At 38.6% G+C, this 27,473-nt stretch overlaps 1 protein-coding gene across 1 annotated transcript in view; it reads right to left on the minus strand.

The window, feature by feature from the left end:
- LOC130920174 (voltage-dependent calcium channel gamma-2 subunit) overlaps window positions 1–27,473 on the minus strand; it is a 79,999-nt gene that overhangs the window by 46,763 nt on the left and 5,763 nt on the right. The gene's annotated exons all lie outside the window — the stretch shown is intronic.

Here is a 27,473-nt window from a genome sequence, read left to right on the forward strand (position 1 = left end):
ATCAACAATCCTAGATCACAGGTCTTCAGACAGCCCTTTTGACCAAGCCATGATGCACATAAGACAATGCTTCTCATCATGACAATTCTTACCAGGTGTGTGTTTTATAGTGGGCAAGGCAGCTTTAAAGCACTCATCAGTGATTGGGTACACACCTGACTTAAATTGTTTGGTAAAAATTGGTTTCTTTTGCTCTTTAAGTCTCCTTAGCAGAGGGTTCACTTACTCATTTTCTCCCTTCTGTCATTGTTTGCATGCTATCCTTATTAAAATATGAAAACCTATTAATGTTTGGGTGGTTTTAGTTAAGCAGACACTGTTTTTTCGTCTGTGTGTGATTTGACAAAGATCAGATAACATTTGATGGTGATTTTATGCAGAAATGTGAGAAATTACAAAAGGTTCAGTGTTAGGGCTCCTTGATTGCAGACTGGAGACCAGACGGGCAAAGACGCCGACAGCTGCAAGCCATCGAAATCAGCCGCCTTTATAAGCCAGCTCGTCGTTGCCGCTCGTCACCAGACCAAACTTTGAGTAATCCCGTCAGTGAAGTCCAGCATTCAGGTATTTACCACATTAATTCTTACCCGGCTAATCAGACCTCTTGTTCCGTCCCGGGATTCCCCGTGCCTGCTCCCAGAATTGTACCGACGCCTGATTGATCTCCTGTCAACACCTGCCAGCTACACGCCAAGTGCACGTGCGGTGCTGCGACGTGTGCTCAAATAAACTTTTGAAAATCACCACAGCCACCCTTGTCTGCTTTGGGGTCCACTTCCCAGCGCACCCTAACAGTTCAGGGACTTTTTTGTACCACTGTAGCAAGCAAGGTGTCAGGTGGTGACCGTTTTATAAACAAACAAAAACTTTTTCAACATCTGGATTTAATTCCCAGTTAAATACATTATTGTTTTAATGTGTTTTATTTATTTATTTATTTATTTGAACAAAAATGATCTACCAAAACTTTTTTTCTCCCCAACACCAGTTGGTGCTGCAGCACCCTCAGCACCACACTTCCCTTGCTACTGGGTTGTGACATGCAAAAATATGTTTATAAAATGACGTTGCTCAAACATTGATACTGAATGAAATTTTACTGAAATCAAGTTATTCCCACAAAATTATAATATGTCAGGATAAATTCCCAAACTAACATCGCCTCAAGATACTGTTTCTAAAATGGCAACGCATAAAGCAATTGTGCTAAACTGACATTATGTGAAGTTATATTTTCGAAAAGACGCTGCAGGAAGATATATACACTATATAGTACATATAAATATTACATGCTGGCTTCTCTCGTGTTAATGTTCAATGACGATGCCTGCTGCTGCGCTACATTAATGCGTCTTTAACAGCACAGGGGTCAGCCAACAAGCTGCCCTATGATTAGCTCGGGTCACCAAGGTCTCATTCTATCGGTTTTAATGATTACGGTAAAAGGCTAAAAGGATAGGTGAATGATGGAAATGTCCTGGTGGGCCTCACAATAATATGTGCTTCATGTTTAATAGCTTGTGCATCATTTAACAGCACATTGATGTCATGACGATCACATGAACACTGCAATGACACTGAAAGTGGAGACTGATTATGCACAGCCAAGCAATGCAGGTCATTCACAAAGTTAAAAGCAAGAATTTCCCCTCTTTGGACTGTTTCTGTTGGTAAAATAAAACTATATAACGATACTTAACATTTCCAAAAGGATGATACTTACGATACGTTGGTAAAATGACATACATGAAGATATTCACCCTCCTGAATAATACACAAGCCGGGAGCGCATTGACAAGTTTCCATAAAAAGCTCGGCATCATCTGTGTATGCATTTCACACCTCAGGAGGCTGCTAAGTCGTCGCCGCGTTCCCGTCCTGCGTCGGACATGTCGCCCACATAAACGCCTCGTGTCGCCTCTGAATACTTTATACAAAGTGGCCTTTTGTGGCCTACCATAGCGAGAAAACACAGTAATGCTTTTTTTCCCCAGCCTTTCAAAAGTAGGTCTGGTACTCGTATCTCCACTCCACTAAATTGCTTTGTGCCTGACACGGCTAACTGAGTAAAACTATTTCTGTTCTGAGAAATGACTTTTTGCGGAAAAACTGAAAATGATGTAGTGCTGTTTTGTGTCAAGTATAAATATAATTTTCATAAATGTTCATTAAAATTTAAAAAAGTTTGCCATGTCCATTTATTCATTTAGGAAGTTTAGTCATGTTAGATTCTGCAGGTGAAAAGAAAAATTGCATATGAAGTTAAGCACTATTCTTCCATTTTAATTTGAAAAATTGTTATGTATTTGAAAAATCTCACATAACTATTTTTCTTTTCTTGTCTGTTGCTAATGATATTCAAAATAATAATAGTCATTTAAAGGGTGACTGGGGACATAAGATATGTCAGTTTTCTACTTGTTCCAGCATAATAATGGTATACTTGAATTTAACGAAAGTGACATCAGGCAGCATAGAATAGGATGTCAACATATCCACACTTACAAGTGATTCACATAATACTGGGTCCTACATCTCACACTGCTGATTTGTGTATGCTCAAACCCACCTAATCACATCTCATGATGACTCTCCTCCCCCTCCTTTTTCTCCTCGGTCATCAGGCCACCCACATTACCGGAAATACAATTAGCTTATGGTTGCACGACTACATTAATAGTGTAGGCTTTTAATGTATTTCTTGTTGTTGTTTATTTTTCTCTTCAGTCTCTCTCTCCTTTTCTATTTTTCTTTCCATCCCCCTTTAACCCCTTCCTGCTCGCTGCTTTTTCCTGACAAACGAAATACAATGAATACTCACAATAGGAGTATACAGTATCATACTCCCATGTGATACATTCAAACTGTTTAGACCAATAGGACACTCAAATTCCCATACTCCGTCTCAAGCAGCTGAAGAGGACAGTTTAAAAATAAATAAATAAATTAGACTGACAAAACAATGATTTCAGAATAGCGTACCACACGAATGCTATTTTTAGACTGCAAGGCTGTGTGACGTCACCATCGTAAACCGGAACAGGGTCAACATAGAAGGGCGCTTGCATACAACCAATGCTAGTACTACTCGTTTTCTGCCGGTAATCAAAAAGAACATGCCAAATAAGCACTGCTGCTATGGAACCTGCAGAAAGGACTCTAGACATTATGACCGTCCACATATGAAGGATGTTTTCTTCATATGTTTCCCGATGCCAAAAACTCAGAGGGAAAAAATGTGAACAATAGATTAACTTGTGCGGACGTCGAAAAGACCAGGTTAACGCCAACAAAGTGGAGCCATTCACCTTCATATGCAGTAAACATTTTGTTGAGGGGGATGGTCCTACAGATCGACAATCCTGCCCCGAAGAGGTAAGCCATTTTGATATTTTAAATTATTTTTTAGCGTGGTGTTTTGCTGTGCTGCTTCTTTCTGACAATAAATGACCTGAAATTTTTTTTAAAAATTTTATTTACATATCACAGCAGTCATGTACGTAAGCCTATTTTTCTAAGATACGGATGTTTAAATAAATTAGCCATGTTTGGCCTTGGTCTTTTTGTAGTAAGCCTGTTCATGCCTACAGGTAGGCTTTAGATTTAGCAGCTTTACATTTTCTGTTGTGAAGAAACAACCTTAGTAAGGGCGAAGTGTAAATAAATTAATATAATTAAAATTTGTTATTAATGAAACAAAAGTGTTTGTTGGCTGTCACTGAGTAGCATTTGAAATCGCTAAACAAAAATAGCAATATAAATGACCCCCAAGAACGGTTGGAGACATAAGACATACAAAGCATATAATGTATAAGAAAGACAGAGCATATGGTGGTAAAGGATAGCTTGTTGAAACAGGAGAATGTCATCGTTAGTGTCGTATGGCAATGCACACAAGAAAAAGTTGTGATAAAAAATCTACATCTGGGTCAGGTTGACTCTTTTTCCTGTCTTATTCAGACCTCGACACTCAAGCCATGTCTTTAACTGAACATTTGTATGTTCTTCCATATCTTTACCAGTGAATTTGGCACTAGCGACATCATTTTCGGGCAGAATTGGTAGTTTTAGCTCAGTCAACATCTCGTTCATACACTATTGACATGCATCTAGCATGAAGGAAAAACGTGAGTTTGACCCCCCTAGCAACAGTTGCTAACGTCATGAATATTAATAAGCAAAGGTGACGTGTTACGTGCGGTACGCTATTGGGAATTTAGTAGGAAATTAAACATAGGAAAGCTGATATTATACTTTATCCGGCTTAGAACAGCAATTTTTAGATGTGAGGTTTCACTACAAAAACAATATGGTATTTTTAACTTACATTTTTAACATCTTTTTCTATTACATACAAAATGTTTTATAATCATTGATATCTTAACAGAATATTTTTATATTACCCCATGTGTTTGTTGTCTTCAGGTTGAGCATAATGTTTTGAACTCTACAAAATTGTCATGTTTTTGTTACAATATTCTCCCTCTATCTGTTCTTTGCAGATTAATGGACATTTATACTTTGTCGACCTCAGTGTAAAAGAATGCTAGTACATCCTTTCTTTTGTTGGACTGCTTCACCTTCTCTTATTGCCCAATTTTACTCAAATCGTCATTGGCTCGATGGCATTTGGCAGTCGTCATATGCTCGTTTATATCACGGTAATCAATGCATTACATTGCATCGCACTTAATGTGTACATTGGTTTTATGTTTCTCTGCTTTATTTTTATGCCTTTTTAAAGCGTCTGGCCTCTAAAAGGCTTTGACATTGGCTATTAAAATGGGGAAGGTGAAGTGCCCACAGGACATTTAAAGCGAATTTAATGAAAATTAAAGGTTAGAATTGACTTCAAATTAGTTCCCAAAATAAATAGAGCTAGAACTAGATTATTGGTTCTGAAACTGTTTACACATGGGGTCAATCCCAATCCCCCCCCTTAGCCCCCATCTCACCCTAAGCCTTCAATTCTGCACGTGTATGAGGATGAGTCCCAACTTAATATATATGTGTACACACACATATATATATATATATATATATATATATATATATATATATATATATATATATATATATATATATATATATTTGGGTCTCACCATCATGGCATAAATTAAAATGGAAAATCTTACGGTGCATTAAAATTTACAAAAACAGTACTAAGTGTTTCTTGCTTTTAACTTTGTGTATGACCTGCATTGCTTTACAGTGCGTAACCTAACTCTGGGTATGGATCATCATCAAATCAATGTGCCGGTAAATAGTGACAAACAGGCATTTACACGCTAAATCATATCTACAGAGAGTTTGGAGTATTTCAATCAACCTTCCATGTACAGTGGTACAAAAAAGTATCTGAACCTTTTGGAATTTCTCACATTGCTGCATAAAATCACCATCAAATGTGATCTGATCTTTGTCAAAATCATACAGATGAAAGAACAGTGTCTACTTTAACTAAAACCACCCAACCATTTATAGGTTTTCATATTTTAATGAGGATAGTATGCAAACAATCACAGAAGGGGGAAAATAAGTGAAACATTTAATATTTTGTGCCCATCCCCTCATTTGACCACAACAACTTCAACCAGACGCTTCTTGTAGCTGCAGATCAGTCTGGTGCATCGATCAGGACTTATCTTGGCCCATTCTTCTCTACAAAACTGCTGTAGTTCAGTCAGATTCCTATGATGTCTGTCATGCCACAACATCTCAATGGGGTTAAAGTCTGGACTTTGACTTGGCCACGCCAGAACAGGTATTTGCTCTTCTGAAACCATTCTGAAGTTGATTACTTATGTGTTTTGGATCATTGTCTTGTTGTAGCATCCATCCTCTTTTTACCTTCAACTGTCTGACACACGGCCTCAGGTTTTTCTGCAAAACATCCTAATAGACTTTTGAATTCATTCTTCCATTAATGATTGCAAGTTGTCCAGGCCCTGAGGCAGGGAAACAGCCGCAAATCGTGATGCTCCCTCCAGTATGCTTCATGGTGGGGATGAGGTGTTGATGTTGGTGAGCTGTTCCATTTTTCCTCCACATATGACATTGTGTGTTACTCCCAAACAGTTCAACTTTGGTTTCATCAGTCCACAAAATATTTTGCCAAAACTTCTGTGGAGTGTCCAAGTGCCTTTTTGCGAACATTAAACCAGCAACAATGTTTTTTTTAGACAGCAGTGGCTTCCTCCGTGGATTCCTCCCATCCCACCATTCTTGGCCATAGTTTTACAAATATGTTATTTGATGTGTGCACAGAGAGATTGGACTGTGCCAGTGATTTCTGTAAGTTTTTAACACTCTCTAGGGTTCTTTTTTACCTATCTAAGTATTCTGCACTGAACTCTTGGCGTCATCTTTGGTGGACAGCCACTCCTTGGGAAAGAAGCAACAGTGCCAAACTCAATTCATTTGTAGACAACTTCTCTGACTGTCGAATGATGAACATCCAGACTTTTAGAATGGTTTTGTATTCTTTCCCAGCTTTATACAAATCAACAATTCTTGATCGCAGGTCTTCAGACAGCTCTTTTGACTAAACCATGATGCACATCAGACAATGCATCAAGACAATTCTTACCAGGTGTAGCTGCCATTCAGGCAGAATAAAGAAATAAATAATTTACTCTTTGATCTGGCCCTGTAATGTGAAGCATTCCGTTTCTTTGATATGGGGTGGGAATTAAAGTTAACTGCCGCGTGTTGACAGAGGCACTTTTAAGCGTTACGTTGGCTTATTATCTGATGAACACTACTAGAGTACAGACAACTTTTCAGTACCTCTGATTAAGAAAAACAAGGAAACATCTCAAATGGATAGTGCATCGAAGAATTGAAGCTGAACTAACTTCCTCTGGAGTAAAGCGGCCAGTGAGGTAATTTAGTTTGTGTTATTTGTTAGTTTGCGTTAATTGACTTAGTTTCTGTTAGTGTAGTGATATATTCCTGTTGTTTTATGTTTCTGTGTGAATATAATTTCACTTCATGTATATATTTATTAGTGCTGTATGAAAATGATCTGACTTGTATACTGTATATTTGTCTGAACTGACTTTATGTACATTTTTATCTGTATTGTTCAGTTCTCACGACATTGTCAAGGCATATCAAGGCATTGTCCAGGCAAATCAAGTTCTGTGATTAAAGCCCGTAAAAGAGAAACAGCTTGGTTCATGATTTCGACTCGAGAGGGAATTACACCAGGTGTGTGTTTTATAGTGGGCAGGGCAGCTTTAAACCAGTCATCAGTGATTAGGCACACAACTGACTTCAAATGCTTGGTAGAAGTTGGTTTCAATTAGTCTTTTAGTCTCCCTAGGCAGAGGGTTCACTTACTTATTTTCCCCCGTTCTGTCATTGTTTGCATACAATCCTCATTAAAATATGAAAACCCATAAATGTTTGGGTGGTTTTAGTTAAAGCAGACATTGTTTTTTCATCTGTGTGACTTTGACAAAGATCAGGTCACATTCGATGGTGATTGTATGCAGAAATGTGAGAAATTCCAAAAGGTTCAGATACTTTTTCAAACTATTTAATTTTGGGTTGTGGAAGGAAACTGGAGTACCCAAAGAAAAACACATGTTGGCATAGGTAGAGCACACAAACCCCACACACGAAGCCAAAGCAAGGGATTGAACTGTGATGTGTCGTGCCAGTCCATTTTGAACATAGTTAAATAAAACTACACTACCGTATGAGCTTGCTGTTATCTATGTAGCTGTGAAAACCCAAATTCAGATCAAGGTTCACTTAATAAGTCGGTGTTGGGAAAGTTTTTTTGCCACGTGAACTTATTTAAAATTCAATCCACCAATTACAAAATGAACGGCTTCGCAGTTCATAATTGAATTGAACTAAGTTCTTCATCACAAAAATAAAATTGTTCATAGTTCTAGTCAAGATCTGTTAATAAAATAGCATGGATTTCTTTAAATTGTTTTCAAATTGTCATTTTTGCAGAGATTTTGATGGATAAAATAATTCATTGCATTTTGAAATAAAGCTGTCACATGAAATATGGAAAAAGTGAAGGAATGCGAATACTTTCCATGTTTCCTCTTAACGTATGCTTGGCACAGGGTTGGTTAAGAGTTAAGAAAAATATTTGCTTCTGGACTGAAAAAAACATTTGACGGCGCAGCAGTGTAATTATGTGTTTTTGTTGTTGTTATTAATCCCAACACTCTTTTATGACACTGTGAATACACTCTCATCTTAATTTGATTTTAATGGCCTTGATTTGTCCATTGACGCACTTGAGCTTGAATTGATGGCTGAACATTAAGTGGGAAGGCACTCGTATTCTCCGTCGAACTCAGGTGCAGGAAGAAATCTGTGTACTGCTGACACTGTTCATTGTTTGTGTCTTTGGAACTTGAACTTCTAGTTAAATAAACTCGAAAGTTCTCACCCTAAGACAAAAATGGTTACTTACTCCCAAAATCCATGTAAAAATATATAAATAACTTTTTCAGTTTTTCAGTTTTCAGTTTTCCAGTTATGTCTCCCTGAACAGTAATTGTAAAGTGTTAAGTTTTATTTGCGTTCAACTTGTGAAGGCAGTTATCCTTGGCAACATGAGATTTGCTAGCCAGGTTTATTACGAGTAGATCTACAAAAGATCCATGGCCAGTAAGTCACAGAAACTTTGTTATTTGAAATGCAAGTGGCAATTTTAGAATACTATTGAAATAGGAGGGCAACCTTCAGAAATTGGCTTGGCCCCAAAGCCACTTACTTGACTTGGCAAAATCTAATTTCAAGTGCATGTCTGGTAAAGGTGGAACCATTAATAGTCTGAGGAAACCGGGCTTTAAAAGACAAAGGATGTATGTCATTATGCGTCAACATAACTTCTTTCTGGTCGTCTTTCAAAGTCAAACGGGCCCAACAGATTTTGTCTGATTTCTTTCCAAATAAAACAAAATGAATCAGACAGCTGCTGAAGTTTAAAGTTTTTCTATTTTGTCAGTTTGCCATAGCCGTTGCAAGAATTAGAAATAGCTTTGTTGCACCTTTTTGAATAGTAATTACCTGAAGCCAGATTCTCTTGGCAACATGAAATTTGGTTAGTATGTATAATAGTAACAGAGACACATAAAAGTCTGTAAGTCACGTTCATCAGAAGACATATTTGATTGGCTGCGTCCTCGATGTCGCTAGAGTGTGTCGCAAAAAGTTAAATCCAGCCAACTTCGCAGCGGCGTGGAAATTCGTCACGCGACATTGAAACTGGAAACATTGTGTCGCGCCTGATGAATGTCATCGTCGTGAGACTGCCTGTCGCTCCTCTTCACTGGATTACATTGACTTTATAGACAAGTTCCTAAGGTACTTCCACTTTACTTCCTGCTTTTTGCTCGCGACTTCCGTTTTCACGTTATTTTACATTGACAGCATCGGTGCTGGAGTGGCATCATTCACTAAAAACCCTGAAAAAACACCATTTGGAAATACCGCATCCTTCTGCCATCTTGACATGGGAAAACAACATGAAAAAATGGTCGAGGGTGACCACAAGTAAATATATATATATATATATATATATGTATATATATATTACCGTATTTTATTGACTCTATGCCAGTGGAAGGTAACGGTATCAGGAACCTGAAAAGCTCAGGGCCATTCCAGTGCCTGCACAGCCACAAAGGTGGATTTGTCCTCAAACACGAACATGGAATTTTGTCATGATGAAGTTGGATGTGGAACCAAGTCAGTGCCTCAATGTTCCATACCACAAAGCATGGGTGGTGGTAACAAAGGAGGGAGACGTCGAAACTGCAAGCTGTACATGTACCGCAGGTTCCTGGCGTTCGTGTAGTGATGCTGCTGCTGTGTTATGGAAGGTATGTGCTCCAAAAAATACGAAACATAAAATCTGATGCATGAAACGACTTGTTGCCTTTGCTATTGATATTACGATGATTGTAATTATGATCTATAATATTATTTACTACAACTACTGCTGCTACTGTAGCTGCTACTACAACAGCTCAATCAAAGTTCTGGGAAAGGATTTTCTTTGGTGGGTTTCTTATCAATGTAGTGATAAGAACAAACATATAATCTTTTAGGTGGAGCCTTTAAGTTTAGAGATGCGATCCACATTCTTGAAATAATATTGTCTGCCAGTTTCAGATGTGAGGCGTATAACAGGGTACATCAACAGTGGCGCTTTGTAGCTGGTCGGTGATAAAAACATTTCCCTTAAAACCATATATTTAGTCTCTTCCAGGATTTCACACAGCAATGTACAGCATAGAAAGTCCCAGACCCTCGTTTACATTGTGCTAAATCGATATTGGAGAATCAGAGGGTTCCTTTGATTTGATTTTGACTTTGTCAACACACTGCTAATTTTAACTGCAACTCATGATGTTTTGTCCAAACCGGAAGTTCGGAGCAGAAATTTTCCAACATGGCGCCGCCCATGTTTAGCTCAGGAAACTTTTCTATCTGGGAACCCATCGTGCAATGAAAAAATGTCGCGGCCGGTGTGAACGCACCATAATAAGCCATGCAATCAATAATCCGGAAAGGAACATCTTAATGTTGGAATACACCTGGCAGGTCTACAGCGCGTCAGCGTTGCCGCTGCGTCAACGCAATGAAACGCAGCCGTTCAAGTCAAGCAGGGAGTGCACACCAGTGCCACGCGTCCTAGAAGCGGTTCAACGCGTCGCAGTCGAAAAGAATGGCAGAGTTTATTATTTGACTCAAGACGCGACCCTTCTGCGTCCATACTTAGAAGTTATAGAAGAAAACCTAAAAACGGCTTTGATTGTACTCTTTCATCACATTTCACATATTACACTGCATAAAACCAGTTTCAATGAGTTCCACAAAATTTAGAAGGCATGCCTATCATGTATAAATGTTTCAATAAATGCCCCCTCCAAAATCTTTGCTTTAAAACAACCCTTTTAGCAGCACATTGTTCATTTCAAATAAGACAAATACTTATTTTAATGTCGCTTGACCATTATAAGTTATGTTAAATCAATGAATTTGATGACTATTATCTGGAAAACTGAACAAAAAAATAATCCACAATGTCTTGGAAAATTAATTCATTTTTTTGCACCACTTATCATCACCCAGAACTGGTTGCCACCCAATCGCAAGGAATGAGGAGACAAACAAGCATTCACAGTTACACTCATACCTATGTTCAATGAGCCTACCATGCATGTTTTTGGCATGTGTGAGATAAATGGAGTGTCTTGGAAATTTAAATAAATGTCTTAAGACGTGGAAAATGTCCCTGCGAAGTTATAAGATACAATGCAGGTCAGATGACCAAGCTGAGCTCTTCTCTGTAGTAGTAGCGGGCGTGTCAAGCTATATAGTGTACCTATCACAACAGGTTACAATGAGTGTGTGTTGGACTGTAATAACGCCGCCAAATCAAGGTGTGTGTTTCGGTGTGTGTGTTTGAATGTGCACCGTCAGCCATGTTTGACAGGGTCGGCCGCCACGAGAACACTAGGAGGTTTCGTTGTTATTGGTGTGTATGCGTGCGTGTGTGTAAGGAACGCAATAGGGGGGTACAAGTGTGAGTGAAGGGAGGTCTGGGTTGGCAGGAGGTGGGGTTGGAGGAGGTAGAAGGGGGGCTATGACTCATCCACTGCATGGGCCTCTGGTTCATTGCTCTGCCTGGCTCACTCGCTGCATAGCAACGGATGTTCAAAGACTGATATAGGTCCATGGCAACCAGCGCTGATAGTGTAGTAGTCAACTACATAGGGTTTTAATGTGATGTCACTGCATTTCCGCCCATACAGGACGTCTACCGTTCATATTGCATGTCATATGATATTTGGACGGCATGTTCATCGTGTGTAAAATCCAAGAATATTTACTGTAATTTACGGTCTATAAACCTGCATCAACCTGCATCATGAAGGACAAAAAAAATATATAAGTCGCACTGGAGTATATGACGCATTTTTAGTGGGAGTTTAATTTGACCGACGACAAAGAAGAAACACTTTATGGCAAAACAACAAATAAAATGGAGAACAGAGATACTTGCATCTGTTAACATATTAATATTAATTATTCAGATAACTATAGTGTATCACAAAAGTGAGTACCCCCCTCGCATTACTGCAGATATTTAAGTTTTATTTTCATTTTACACTGACAAAATGACACTCTGACACAATGAAAAGTAGTCTGTGTGGACTACGTACATCCCTAAATGTCCAAATTGAGGACTGCTCGTCATTTTCCCTCCAAAATGTCATGTGACTCGTTACAGTAGTGCTGTCAGCATTGCTGTAGAGATTAAAGAGGCGGGGGGTCAGCCTGTTAGTGCTCAGACCATACGCCGCACTCTACATCAAATTGGTGTGCATGGCTGTCACCCCAGGAGGAAGTCTCTTCTGAAGACGGTACACAAGAAAGCCTGCCCGTCTCATCAGACCATAGAAATTGGTTCCAGTAATCCATGTGCTTTGTTTACATATCATCAGCAAACTGTTTGCGGGCTTTCTTGTGTAACATCTTCAGAAGAGGCTTCCACCCCAGGAGGGCGTATGGTCTGATCACTAACAGGCTGACCCCCCACCTCTTCAATCTCTGCAGCAATGCTGACAGCACTCCTGTAACGAGTCACATCACATTTTGGAGGGAAAATGCCAAGCAGTACTCAATTTGGACATTTAGAGATGTATGTTGTAAGGGTCTACTCACTTTTGTTGCCAGGGGTTTAGATATTAATTGCTATATTTTGAGTTATTTTGAGTGGAAAATAAATTAACTCTATTATATAAGTTGCACACAGACTACTTTTCATTGTGTCAAAGTGTCATTTTGGCAGTGTTGTCCCATGAAAAGATATACTTAAATATCTGCAGAAATGCCAGGGGTGTACTCACTTTTGTGAAACGCTGTATATCCTAAACAGCATGTTTACAAAACGCTCGATCTCTCTCATTATCACTACCAATACATACAAAATAATTATAACTAATAATAAAGTTTACATCTTCAGTATCACTTCTGAACAACTCCGCCAACTCTGTAAGTAAAAGTCGGGCCTGGGGTGCCCTTCTCTTGGCTGTCAGTGAGGAAAAAAAACATAGGTTGCGCCTGAGTATAAGTTGCACGCCAAGCTAAACTACGAAAATAAGAGTGACTTATTTTCTGAAGAATACTCTAAAGAATCACTGCAATTCTGTAATTTTGGTTTACAACAGCCATTTTATTTTTTGGGGGGGGTCATGGCTCCAGAGGGTTCTTCAAAAACAAATTTGCCCAAGACACTTTGACCTGTTGTAACTACATTTAAATCATGTGTTCTAGACAGATTGGGCACAAAAAGTTAAAAAAAACATTTGAATTTCTCTCATTCTGTGTGAACACAGCATAGCGATGATGAATCGCCACAAAACCCAAGCCTCCACAACGAGTGTTATTTTTTTCCCACCCACCACCTTCTACCTTTCTCTTCCCACTCCTATCAGACTTTCCTTTTATGCTTCCCCATTCTCCCTTTCTATCCCATGTTAACCTTTTCTTCACCCCATCATTCGTTCACTGATTGTTCCTTCTGAAAATGTTTTAATCTCCTTGAGAGGGAAGTGGATTTATGTATTTTACGGCAGCATGCCGGTGTACTCCGAGAGGTTCTGCGGAGGATTCTTTTGACCGCGATGCAATGGGACACTGAAGAGGTAAAATATGCAATTAATATGAAAATGATATCACAAAACTTCTGACACTAGTTTCATTGATTGACATGAAATTGGATGGACATGTTTATCAAAGCAGGACTCGTGATATAGACCCTACTCACATGACGTCACAACCATGTTGTCCGTCTACTCGTCGGATTTTAGCATTACCACTACGTAAATTCCTCCTATTATGGCGTGTTTTTCTGCCCGTTAACATTAATAATCAAAATGGTGAAGGCGTGTGTGGCGGTTGGTTGCAATAACAGAGAAGATAGACGGAGAGACTTGAAGTTCTACCGTATTCCGAGAGACCCGGAGAGGAGAGCGAGATGGACTGCTGCAATTCGACGAGAAAACTGGGCTCCAAACGATTACCACAGACTATGTAGTAGTCATTTTATATCTGGTAAGATGCATTTAATATACAGTGCTGCTCGAAAGTTTGTGAACCCCACAGCGATGGTCAGATTTTTTGTAAAAAAAACTAAAATAACCTCATTAAATGTTAAGTTATACCCAAATCCACAATACTGACATTCCAAATAATGGACTGAAACAAAAGAAATAGTTATATTGTCATTCTTTATTTAACAAAAGTGGTTGATTTAAGAAAAACTCAGATATCATGTGTGCAAAAGTATGTGAACCCCTTCAGTTAATAGGATATTGCGCCTCCTTTTGCAGAGATTACCTCAACCAAACGGTTTCTGTAGTGACTAATCAGCCTCTCACATCTACTTTGGGGGATTTTTGCCCATTCTTCCTTGCAGAACGCAGTCAGTTGAGAGAGGTTTGATGGGCGTCTGGCATGAACTGCTCGCTTCAGGTCCCGCCACAGCATTTCAATGGGATTTAGGTCAGGACTTTGACTGGGCCAGTCCAGAACACGAATCTTCTTCTTTTTCAGCCATTCCTTGGTTGTATTGCTGGAATGCTTTGGATCATTATCATGTTGCATGATCCACCTTCTGCCAAGCTTTAACTTCAAAACAGATGGCGTCAGGTTATGTTCTAGGATTTGACAATATTCCTCAGAATTCATGATTCCCTGGACTATGTGGAGTTGTCCAGGTCCTGAGGATGAAAAGCAAGCCCAGATCTTGACATTCCCACCTCCATGCTTCACTGTTGGGAGAAGGTTCTTTTGGTGGTATGCAGTGTTGACTTTTCGCCAGACATGGCGGTTTTGGTTGTGACCAAACAGTTCAATTTTGCACCTACATCAGTTGATGAAAACTCTTTTTAATTTAGTCTCGACAACACAACTGTTAAAAAAACAAAAAAAAACTACTGAATTGATTGATTAGGAAATCAGGTTGAAATAATAGAAAATTCCAAAATGTTGAGGGGGTTCACAAACTTTTGAGCAGCACTGTATATTTAGACGGTTTTGGGCTGACAACCACAATTAAGATCATTGCGAGGCTAATCGCCGACAACATACAGTTTCAAATTCAAGATGCTTATTTCTTCCACCATCATTACATTTTGAATAATATTTAGCTGGTACCAAGTGAAAGAAGCTGGCCTCGTCTACGGATCATCAGTTAAACAGGTGTGTCCAAACCTTTTGCAAAGGGGGCCAGATTTGGTGTGTTAAAAATGCGGGGGGCTACCTTGGCTGATTTACGTAGAACAATATATTTAAACAAATTTTAGCAAGCCCTTCTGTGTGTCACATTTGCTTTATTATTATTTTTTTTAATTCATAATTTCAACAGTCTCGTCTTTGTGGCGTTCTCTTTCGACACTCGGGCTCTTGTGAAATACTGCTGCTGTGAAATTAAACTAGCTTCAAGTTGCTATAATTTCTCGCTGCGTATCTTCCCTGTAATGTCGTACATGTCAGCGTGTCTTGTTCGGTAATATTATCGCGTCGCATCGAACTCTTTGAAAACAGCGACTGTCTCTTTGCAAATGAGGCAGACACAGTTGTTGCATGTTTTATTGAAGAAATACTCTAATATCCACCTATCCTTGAAGCGTCGGCCATCGCAGTCAACATTTTTTTTTTTTTTTTGATTGTCGCCATTTTAGAAATCACACAGGGTAATGTTGCTTAGAGTGCTGCTCTTAATGTTTTTCAAAGTTTCGTGAGAATAGGCCGAGTTTCTGTGGACAAGATAGTTGTAGATATCAGGGTAGCAGATGTCAGGCAGAGAGGGCGAAGACAGCGGGTCGAAAAATATCGATTTAGGCATCAAATATGGATCTGGCGAATGGATAGACTGAAGCTTTTCCACATAACGCCTTTTATGCAACGCATCCAATGAGTTTACAGAGTCTGAAAGCACTGGGGCTTCCATGAATTGCTCTATAAACTGAACGACTAATTGAAACCATTGAGAAAAGGGCTAAACAGAGACGGACAATATGGCGGCCGGATACAGCGACACATCATTCTGTGACGTCGGTGAGTAGGGTCTATAGTCTCAAGGAACCATGCTGGCTGGGGATTCAACAGGATGTCGGCCATTTTGGTTTGAAGCAGCCATTTTAAGCTCATTCACCCAATAGGGCTCAGTGGGAAGTTACAACAAATTAGACCGCAACATGATGGACAAAAAAAAAAAAAAAAACGTCTTACAGCCCTATGTTTGAAATTGAACAGCAAGCCAGCCGTTTTTGTGTGAAGCAGCCATTTTGGGTGAATCCACTTTTTAGATGAGTGCTAGATAAAAATAAATAGAATCACCCCACTACACCATTTTGTCCAATTGATACAAAACAGAGGTGTGTCCATCCCAGAGGTATGAAAGCTGGTCCCCGAGGGCTGCAGTGGGTCCTGGTCGTTGTTCCGACTTATCCAGCATAGACAGTTTAACTAATGAGCTTTTAGCAGAAACAAGCAACACCTGACTGCAATCAACTGATTGCACTTGTAAAACACAAAATTGATCAAAAGGTCTCCTTGAAGGGTTCGTTTACATGGTGACGTTCCGAGAATAGGACAATTTCATATTTGCATTTACATGGTTTCGTTTTGGTTCCAGCTCCATCCGAACGATGTCGCAATGGCGTACCGCAAGCAGCAAGTCACTTAGCTCCTTAATATTCATGACGTTAACAATTGTGGCTAGGCGGGTCAACCTCCCGTTTGTCCCTAATAGTAAATGCATGGAAATAGTGTACGAACGAGATGTTTACTGAGCTAAACCTACCAATTCTGTCCGAAAATGATATTCCTGGTGCCAAATTCACTGGTAAAAATGTGGAAGACCATACAATTGTTCGGTTAAAGAGATGGATTGAGTGTCGAGGGCTGAAAAAGACGGGAAAAAGAGCTGACCTGATCAAGAGGTAGCTTTCTTTATCGACACCTTTTTCTTGTGTGCATTGCCTTACGCCACTGACAATGACATTCTCCTATTTCGACAATGTATCCTTTACCACCATATGCCCTGTCTTTCTTATATACATATTATCTCCTCTGGTTGTCGTATGTCTCTGACCATTCTTGGGGGTAATTTACATTGCTATTTTTGTGTAGCGATCGCAAATGCTACTCACCGACAGCCAACGAACACTTTTAATCTTTTCATTAATAACAAATCTTAATTCTATAAATTATACACACTTCCCCTTGCTAAAGTTTTTTTTTTTTTTTTTTTTTTTTTTTTTTCTTACAACAGAAAAAGTAACAACAGTGGCAGTCAGATACCATTATATTTTTTTTCAGGTCATTCATTGTCAGACAAGCAGCACGGCAAAACGTCACGCTAAAAAATAAGTAAAAATATCAAAATGGCTTACCTCTTCGATCTCTGTAGGACCATGCCACCCAAGAAAATGTTTACTGCATATGAAATGTGAAAGGCTTCACCTCGTTGGTGTTAAACTGGTCTTTTGGACGTCCGCGCAAGTTCATCCATTCGTCACATCTTTTTGGTTGCGGGAAACGTATGAAGAAAACATCCTTCATATGTCGTGATGTCTAGAGTCGTCCTATAGCAGCAGTGTTTACTCGGCATGTTCTTTTTTTGAAAGATTGCCGGAGAAAACAAGCAGAAATAACATGGATTGTATGCGACGGCGTGTCTATGTCGATCCACATCCGCGTTACGATGGCGACGTCACGGTCTAAAAATAGCATTCGTGCAGTACGCTATCCTGCATGAAAATAATGTAGTATCCATGCCAGCCCCTTGGGGGCAGTGCAGTTTTCCAAGGCGACAGCTAATGATGCACTGGAAGCAATGGCGTCCATGCGTTTTTTTTTTTTTTTTCAAAAGGCGCAAAAGTGCGAACATAAAATATATTTAAGTTAAAAATATTATAAAAACAGTAAATTAAAGCTGACTTTCTGCCATATTTGCTATTTTGAATGTTTAGTATCTGTGATTGCGTATGCCCAAAATGACGTGCGTGTACGTGCGTGTAAAGGTGACGCCACTCCGCAACAAAATCGTTGCTTCTTGGTGTCGCAGTGTCACCATGTAAACGGGCCTTTAATGGGTTAGAAGAAAAACGCGTGCCCACTGCGGCCCTTTGTGGAATAATTTGCCGACCTCTTGTCTATCCTAATAGGATGAATAAAAAATTCTCAATGACAATGCCTGTAATTGAAAAATAAGTTATAAGTCATCAGTTTTGGTTTGAAGCAGCTTTTTTGTATTTTATTCATGAAAATCTTGGAACATTTAGCTATGACGTCTTTTTCACTGATCCACATGAAACTGGATGGACATGTCCTTCATAAAAAGGGAAAGTCTCAACAGAAACATTCATTTTAGTTTGAAACTGTTATCTGGTGCCCTTTCATCCCTGCCTGCAATTTGAATTTTTAACGAACCACATTTAGAGGTCAACACATTGAATATATGCAAAGCGGCTTCTTTTTCATCCTGTTGTCGGTTTATCGTTTTTGGACTCAGCTGACTCGGCACTCGACAGTTCAAAGCTGATTAATCTATTGATTATTCACTCATGTGTTGAGTCGGTAAAACGTCAAAAAGTTATTGAGCGGCCTTCTGTCGCGTGAAGGGCAAAACGGCATCCTACCGCTTGAATCTGCAAGTGCAAAACACATTTTAAGAAGATGATGATTGTTTTTACTCAGAATATTCTTTGTAATAAATTTGAAGGGATCCATGGATAGAAAGAGTTGTAGTTCTTAAAAGATAAATGTTATTATGAGTTAGAATAATTTGAAATGAAAACCCCCTTGATGTTTTCATTTTTACACCATTTGTAAAATTAGTTTAACTAGTAGGTCGCCATTGTTGTTGACGTCGCAGGGCGTGGACGTCACATGGTTACGCTGTCGGGCTTCAGGAGTATGACTCTAGCAACAATAACAACAAACAATAAACATGTCATCTGTTCAACCCTTTCGATTTTAACCTTAGAGGAACGTTAATGGGCATGGCAGCACTGTCGATATTTCACAAAACGAGCAGTAAAAGCAAAATGAACAGGAAAGACGGGATGAGACGAGACGAGAGTACGACAAAACCGGTGTTCTGCTAAAATGTGCTACACCGGCGAAACGTCCTACAATAGGGGAATTTGACACCAGAAGTACTACCGTGGCCTTTCAGCATGTTTTGTTTAGATGCATACAGACAGGACATACTCAAGGTGCCTTAAGAAAATACTTAAACGTAGTAATATCAAATAAGGGTGGTTTAAATACGCTACCTGACTTATATGGTCAACAGATCAACAATTTGCTCTAAAGCTACAACAGCAAAACAATGCTTAAAAGTATGTGATTTTGAGGCAATGAAAAGGTGATTAAAGACTCAATAAAAACACAAATAGTAAGTACTCGCCGCTTTTAACCGATGTGTGCAAGTGCTGGACGTCTCGCCGCATAGAAGGAATTGCAGAAGATCGGTAGCGTTCGTTTAGTGAGTGACAAACTACGTCATCACCCCGAGCGTCCATTGCGCACGTAAAACAGCCCTCCAAAGGTCGAAACATGTGCTAAATATTTTAGATTATTAAATCAATGGCAATATTTTATATTTTTCTAATCATATATCTTAGTATAACAGAACAATTGTGGCTTATTAGCGCCTACATGGCTTTAAGTCCGAGGTTCCCTTTAAGAAAATGACAATATTTTAGTAAGGATTTACTCATCCTCAAATGACACTTGAGCAGGAACACAAAAAGTTGGTAACAAATTGAACAGTTGGAAAGGTCATCAGTTTCATCCTTTTTTTTTTTTTTTTTTTTTAAACTTTGATCAATTATATTCATCTTTAATGCTATTTTGTTTTTTGAACATTATATTCCACTCTTTTATTTTTCAAATTGCTTTTTGTAAGCATCTTTAATTTTCATTCAATTATATTTTAGAACCTATTCATGTTTTGATATGTCCATACATTCATTGCAATGAATTAAAGCTTATTTTATTTTATTTACAATATTTATGATATGTCAATTTTGCTTTTAGACAGCTACTTTTAATTTCTTGGTAATTCAGTTTGATTGTATTTTTTTCAGCTGTTTTAGCATCGATCAATAATATTGTTATTTTCGAGTTGAATGGTCACTATTTATTTTATTGTCGCAAAGATTCTAACTTTTTAAAAAACTTTTCATTATTAGTTTGACCTGAATTTTTAGTTAAGCATGGGGCATTTTTTTCAGTGTGATTTTAAAATATGATTGGGCCGCATAATGACGGTAAATTTTTCATTTACAAGCTAACATTATGTATTTTTAGTAGAAAAAAAAAATCAACTGTCTTCTATGTAACAGCAATCCTTTTTTTGGTAATATCACTCAGTGCCTTTTGAATGTCCCTTTCAAAATCCTACAAATCTACATATTATCTACATAAAAAGTGTGCTGGAAATACATGACTTCCCTACACTCCACATTTCAAAATTTAGTGCATTGAAATGTAATGTTTAGAGCCACACACATCCAGTAGAAATCATCATTACGCACTCACATTAACACAAGCACATCAAATACTCAAGTCCTCATTCTGTATCGGCAGCTTTAAACTACATTCAATTGATTTAATGTTGTGAATCAACCGTTAAAGTTGTTAAAATTGCTCCCGTTATTCCATAATTTGCCTTCTGTCTATTTTCGACGTGAAAGTTTTAAAACTGTTTCATCATTTAAAGATAGATTCAAGCCAAGATTTTTCCAATTTGGTTTATTTTTTCAGATAAAAAGTAGGGCTGTCAAAATTATCGCGTTAACGGGTGATAATTAAATTTTTAAATTAATCAAGTTAAAATATTTGACGCAATTAACGCACATGCCCCACTCAAACAGATTAAAATGACAGCACAGTGTCATGTGCACTGGTCTCTTGTGTTTTTTGGAGTTTTGTCGCCCTCTGCTGGCGCTTGGGTGCGAATGATTTATGAGTTTCAGCACCATGAGAATTGTGTAATTATTGACATCAACAATTGCGAGCTACTAGTTTATTTTTTGATTGAAATTTTTACAAATTTTATTAAAACGAAAACATTAAGAGGGGTTTTAATATGAAATTTCTATAACTTGTTCTAACATTTATCTTTTAAAGACTACAAGTCTTTCTATCCATGGATCGCTTTAACAGAATGTTGATGCCATCTTGTTGATTTATTGTTATAATAAACAAATACAGTACCTATGTACAGTATGTTGAATGTATATATCCGTTTTGTGTCTTATCTTTCTATTCCAACAATAATTTACAGAAAAATATGGCATATTTTAAAGATGATTTGCATTGCGATGAATTACGATTAATTAATTTTTAAGTTTTGATTAACTCGATTAAAAATTTTAATTGTTTGACAGCCCTACTAAAAAGTAATTAGGTTCGCTACAACAGAGCCTTCTAGAGAAGTCTACTGCTTTAAGATGGCGCCTGTTTACTAGTGCGGGAAAGTCTGTCATTTCGCATCTAGTTCTTGGTATATGATCTAACACGGCCGTCGTCTGTCATTTCACATCTAGTTCTAGATACAGTATATGTGATATCTACCATAGCCGTATGTTGCCGTATGTTTGTAGCAACTAGCAACTGGGCGCTGTTTGTAGCGGCTGATGGCCGCAGTCAGGTATTATTATTATTATTTTTTTAATCTAGCGGCATGAGTTGAACATGATATTTACTCTCGGTCCGTTCCTCATTGCGTCCTGAAGACCGCGCTGACTGTGTTTTATTTCCGCTTAACCTGGTATAATTCAATAATCGTAATTTGGATGTTTGTGAATCGTTCTCGAATCTTCCATGGCCGAATCGCGAATAATCTAAGAATCGGAAATTTCACATGCTTCAACATCCTAACATTGTAAAGGCAAACACCTGCATTAAGTCATCTGCCCAAAGTCTTATTCAAAGCCACCATCATACAACAAACACCATAAGGTCACTGAACCTGACATGAATATAGTGGGAAATTAAGTGAACATTCATCAATTCCATTTTCAGTTAACAGACTAAGTCATCGTTTGGATTCGCACTTCAGAAACACTGTGGGATCAAGAGTATCAAAACATGTGGTCCTAAGCTATTTAAATGAGTCAATATTGAAAACAACAGATGAAGTGGCTAAAGTTTAATTGGCTTCTATTGGGGAAAAAACCTTGATTTCCAAAAGAAAATATGGACTTTCTAATCTCTGCAAAACCTTGCCACCAGTGTTGTTAATCTTACTGAAAAAAAGTAATTAATTATAGTTACAAATTACTTCTCCCAAAAAGTAATTGCGTTAGTAACTCAATTACCTGAATGTAAGAGTAATTAGTTACTTGGCAAAGTAATTGGTGATAATTACTTTTTTTTTTTTTCCCTCAAAAAAAAAAAAAAAAAAAAAAAAAAAAAAAAAACATTGGCCACACTATGTGAAGTTTTTGTGAAGGTTTTTGGTACAATTGGCCCGAGCCCAATTCTTTATCCTAATTTACCCTTTACCCTGAATCAACTGTTAAAAGTTGTTAAAATTGCTCCCATTATTGCATTTGTTCCCTTCTCTCTACTTTCGACATATGAAAGTTTTAAAACTGTTTCATCATTTAAAGATAGATTCAAGTCAAGATTTTGCCGATTTAGAAGTATTTTAGATAAAAAGTTACTTAGGTTTGCTAGGAAGGTTCTCTACAACAGAGCCGTCCTAAAAAGTCTACTGCTTTAAGATGGCGGCTGTCTACTAACGCATTTAGTGCCAAGTTGCCACGAAACAAGCCTACAATTAATACTCAGTCTATTTTAGGGTTGGGGATTGTGGAGTGGCTGGTTCTTTTTTATATGCACACTTTTTTTTGTTTTAGTCTAGCACGATAAACTATTGCCAGTGTTTGTGGCACTATGGCAACCCTTTAAGGTATGATCCTTATTTTAACATTTGTTTACAATTGGATGATTTTGTTTCTAATATTTATACATATTTTCCCTCTCGCCATTTTCCTCTTTGCTCTCACTCTTTATTCGATGAGAATATACCTTCACAAGATTTTAGTCAGTGTTGGTGCTCTTTTTTTGCGCTTCACTAAGCTCTGTTGTCATAGTGATTGTGGTGGTGCCCCTGCTGGAACCTTGGAAGTTTCCTGAGCGAAATATGGGCAGCGCCATCTTGGACAATGTCTGCCTTGAACTTCCGGTTTAGAAAAAACCTAATGAGTTGCGGTTGAAGTTAGCAGTGTGTTGACAAAGTTAAAACAGCGAAATCAAGCCTGAGGAACCCACGAAATCTTCGAAAAATGGATTCAGCACGATGGAGATGAGACGTAGATGAGATTGGATCATTGTTCTTATCACTTTGTTGATCATTCGTGGACAAAATCATAACAACCTGTCAGCCTGTGTTGACGTGAGGTATAGATTGATACGCCAGCCGCTTGAGTGACCAAAATGAGGTGAAATTAAATATTATATTACATTTGCCGAATGCAGAAGGGCTGACACGGATTTTGCTGTTACAAGGAAATACTACAAGGTATCTACACATAAACAAAAATAGCGTGTCATTCTTTTTTATTGCAGATATTGATCGCAATGAAACATTTGGACATGATTCCAGTTCTTGTTTTATATAAAACGATTGGTGCATGTGCAAAACAGGTCAATAAATCACAATTTATAAAATTATTGGAAAAACAGCATACGAGAAGGTGATATTAGACACCAGAGCTCCGGAGCCTCGCCAAACTTTCAACGACATTAGGGCCTCTAGACGGGCTTTCTCCTGCTTTCATCTGTAATTCCAGCTCCAATAGCGTATCTTAAAGTTGATGCAGTTAAAAAGCTCATAGTTGGATCTCGGGATCGAGCTGACGGTCTGCCACGAGGCGAGCCACCGCTGCCATCCCAAGCCTCTAGGCCGCCCCCGGGTAGGACGACGTAGTCTCGATATATGTCCATCAAAGTACAGTTAAGTGTCACTGTGAGGCACATCGACTTATCTTCCCTTGCATAACAACGTTTTCCACCTGTAAACAAACGAACAAAAAACTTGTAACACTTGCATTTATGCAGTGCCATCCTACACGTACTGATTAGCAACAGGCTAGCAGCAGTAGTTGTAGTAAAAATGACTAAACTTTATAATTACAATCATCATTGTAATATCAATAGCAAAGGCAACAAGTTGTTTAATGCGTCAGATTTTAGGTTTTGTATTTTTGGAGCACATACCTTCCATAACACAGCCGCAGCATTACTACACCAACGCCCGGGACCCGCGATACATGTACAGCCTGCAGCCTGCAAACCAGGACCCATGGTTTGTGGTACAGAGCATTGAGGCACTGGCTTGGTTCCACATCCGCCTTCATGAAAATAAAATTCCCATCTTCATGTATGAGGACACGTCCAACTTTGTGGCTGTGCAGGTACTGGAATGCCTCGGAGCTTCCTGATGCTTTTTCCATTAACTGCCATAGAGTCAATGAAATCCGATAATATTTTACTTGTGGCCACCCGCGGCCACTTATTTATGTTGTCTTCCCATGTCGAGATGGCAGAAGGATGCGGTATTTCCAAATCGTGTTTTTTCAGTGAATGTTTTTAGTTTTTAGTGAGTGACGCCACTCCAGTGCCACTGAAGTTAATGGTAAAAAAAATGAAAACGGAAGGAAGTAAAGCGGGAGTTACTCGGAAACTTGTCTATTAATGAGAGATTTGCAGGCAGGGTATGCTGAACCTCTACTCACCAATAATGAATCTATAACATTATTTTCCATTTTAGGTCCCAAGTCTGTGTTCATTTTTAATCCAATAATATTCATGATTTTATCATTATTCATTATCCATTCTGCTTATCCTCATTAAGGTTACAATAGTGCTGGAGCTTCCCCACTGACTATAGACAAGACACAGAGTAAACCGTAAACTGACTGCCAGCCAATTGCAGGGCACATATAGATGTCTATCTACTATATCTACTGTACACATAATTTGGAATTCAGTCAGGCCACGATGTATACTGTACATTTAGGATGTGGGAGGTAACCAAAATTCCAAGATAATACCCACGCAGGCATTGGGACAACATGCAAACTCCACACAGAAAGCTAGAGGCCCAGATTGAACCCTTAATCTCAGGGGGGTGCCATGCTAACCAGTAATCCACCATGCTACCTGATTTCATCACTAAAATAGCTGAATTTGCATATGGCTGTGAAAGAAACTTACAAAATACACACATTAACACACACAACCCAATGATTTGTGCCTTTAGATATCCAATATACATGTACTGCACACATGCTGACGTTCAGGGGGCTATAGATTTGCTCGTTGGGTGCCATTGCTTGTAATGGACGTCCAAACCATTAAAACTTGGAGAGCTGACAGTAATTGGTCACTGCAATTGTCATTTTTAATTTGGGTCTTCTCTTTGCTATCATAGTTTTTTTTTTTTTTTGGATCCTCATTTTGTTATAATCATGGTTATTTAATTTTCTGATTTTAAACTGATATCATTACACTAGGATGTAATGAAATACATGTATTGATATTTCTTAAACTTTAAATGTGCGTGTATGTTTACGTGTGTGCCATTTGATGTTTTGTCCTCCCTACTGAATGCATCATTGGCAATCGATGAGCTAATGTCTCATATTACATACACAGGTACACCCCCCCACCCCCACACACATTTGTGACTCATGTAGCTTACATCGTCCCCATCAACGTGTGTGCACACTACTTCTTATTTACATCCTCATTATTGGGGGAGGGCAACAGCAGAGTAACTCTAAATATGATGATGGATATTTTTGCACCAATATTTGTAGTACAGCTTCTTTTTTTTGAGCATCTTTATACTATATTAGAAAGTAATAACGCATGATACCTGAGAACGACGACAGATTGTTATGAAGATAGAATGACAGAATTGCTTTTTTGTGCGTCCGGGTAGAGTACTGAAAGCATATACACACAAGCAGACACACACAGAGGTCACTCCCTTTGGCTGCGGGATGACGGCGCAGGCGGCCTGTCAGCACCTTCCCGCCAAGCGTTAAAGAGGGCGCGTGAAGGTGCCAGAAAAACACACAAACAGACGCACACACACACCCCACTCTGCCACGTGAAGCAACTGCAAGCATCAGGTGACATCACCGTGATGCTACACAGATGCTTCATACACTTCCTGGCTTGGTTTTGGGTAAAATATGCAGGAGAATGCATATTGAAGGTGGGTGAGGAATTCAAGCTGTCCTCAGGCACCTCCTATCCATGAATCAAGCTTGGTACGACTCATTAGTTCATCCTTGGTATCCTCTTTGAATTTGGATTTTTAAAATTTTGTGTTGAGAATTAAAAAAAGACAAAACATCTCAGTCCCATCTCTGTATTAAAAATGCTACAGTTCATTCAGTGTTGCCATTAAATTCTTATAAACCAAGGAGTAGCCTAACAAACAAACTTTAAAGGAAAAGACAATGCTTACAATTCCAAGTCGAATGATGTTGGGACATTGAATTAAAAATAAAGAAAAATTCTGTACAATGATTTGAAAGTCATTTTCAAACTATGTTAAAATAAATACACTACAAAGTATTTAATGTTGAAGCTATAAAAATTGATCGTTTTCAGCAAATAATCCTTACTGAATTAAACTTGAATTAATTTTAAGTCGGCAACACGTTTTAAAAAAGCTAGACCAGGGTCATGGTTACCACTGTGTTACATCACCTTTTCTTTTAACAGCATTTGGTAAATATTTGGGAACCGAGGACATTGTTAAAGCTTTATATCCTTTCCTATTCTTGCCTGATGCGCAGCTTCAGCTGTTCAACAGTCCGGGGCCTCCATTGTCGTATTTTAAGCTCCATAATGCGCCACACATTTTCAATAGGAAACCGGTCTGGACTGCTGGCAGGCCAGTCTAGTACCCGCACTCTTTTTTTTTTTTTTTACAAAGACACCCTGTTTTAACACATGCTGAATATGGTTCTGTACTGAAATGGGCAGGGATGTCCATGAAACAGATGCTGCTTGGATGGCAGCATGTTTCTCCAAAACCTGTATGTACCTTTCAGCATGATTTTAAAATTTATTTTCCTCCACTTTTACATATCAGAAAAATAACAAGTGATGAAGTAATAACAAGTTTTTGGCAAAGGAGTCTGTCCTTTTAAGACAAGCGAGCAAACTTGCTTGATGCAGGATCGTTACTTTTGGTTTTCATTGCAATATATCCCGTTCATGTTGTTGCTGGGTCCCCTTGTACTTGGTGTACATGTTCTGACCCCTGACTAGGGGACTTTGTTGCAATGTTTTTCTCATTTGTACTTTCATGTTTTGGTACTTTGTGATGGTGCTTTGGTCTCTTTGCCTTCCACCCTATTTGTTTGTCGTTG

This window comes from Corythoichthys intestinalis, chromosome 8 (assembly GCF_030265065.1).
Source record: "Corythoichthys intestinalis isolate RoL2023-P3 chromosome 8, ASM3026506v1, whole genome shotgun sequence".
In the NCBI taxonomy this organism is placed as follows: Eukaryota; Metazoa; Chordata; class Actinopteri; order Syngnathiformes; family Syngnathidae; genus Corythoichthys; species Corythoichthys intestinalis.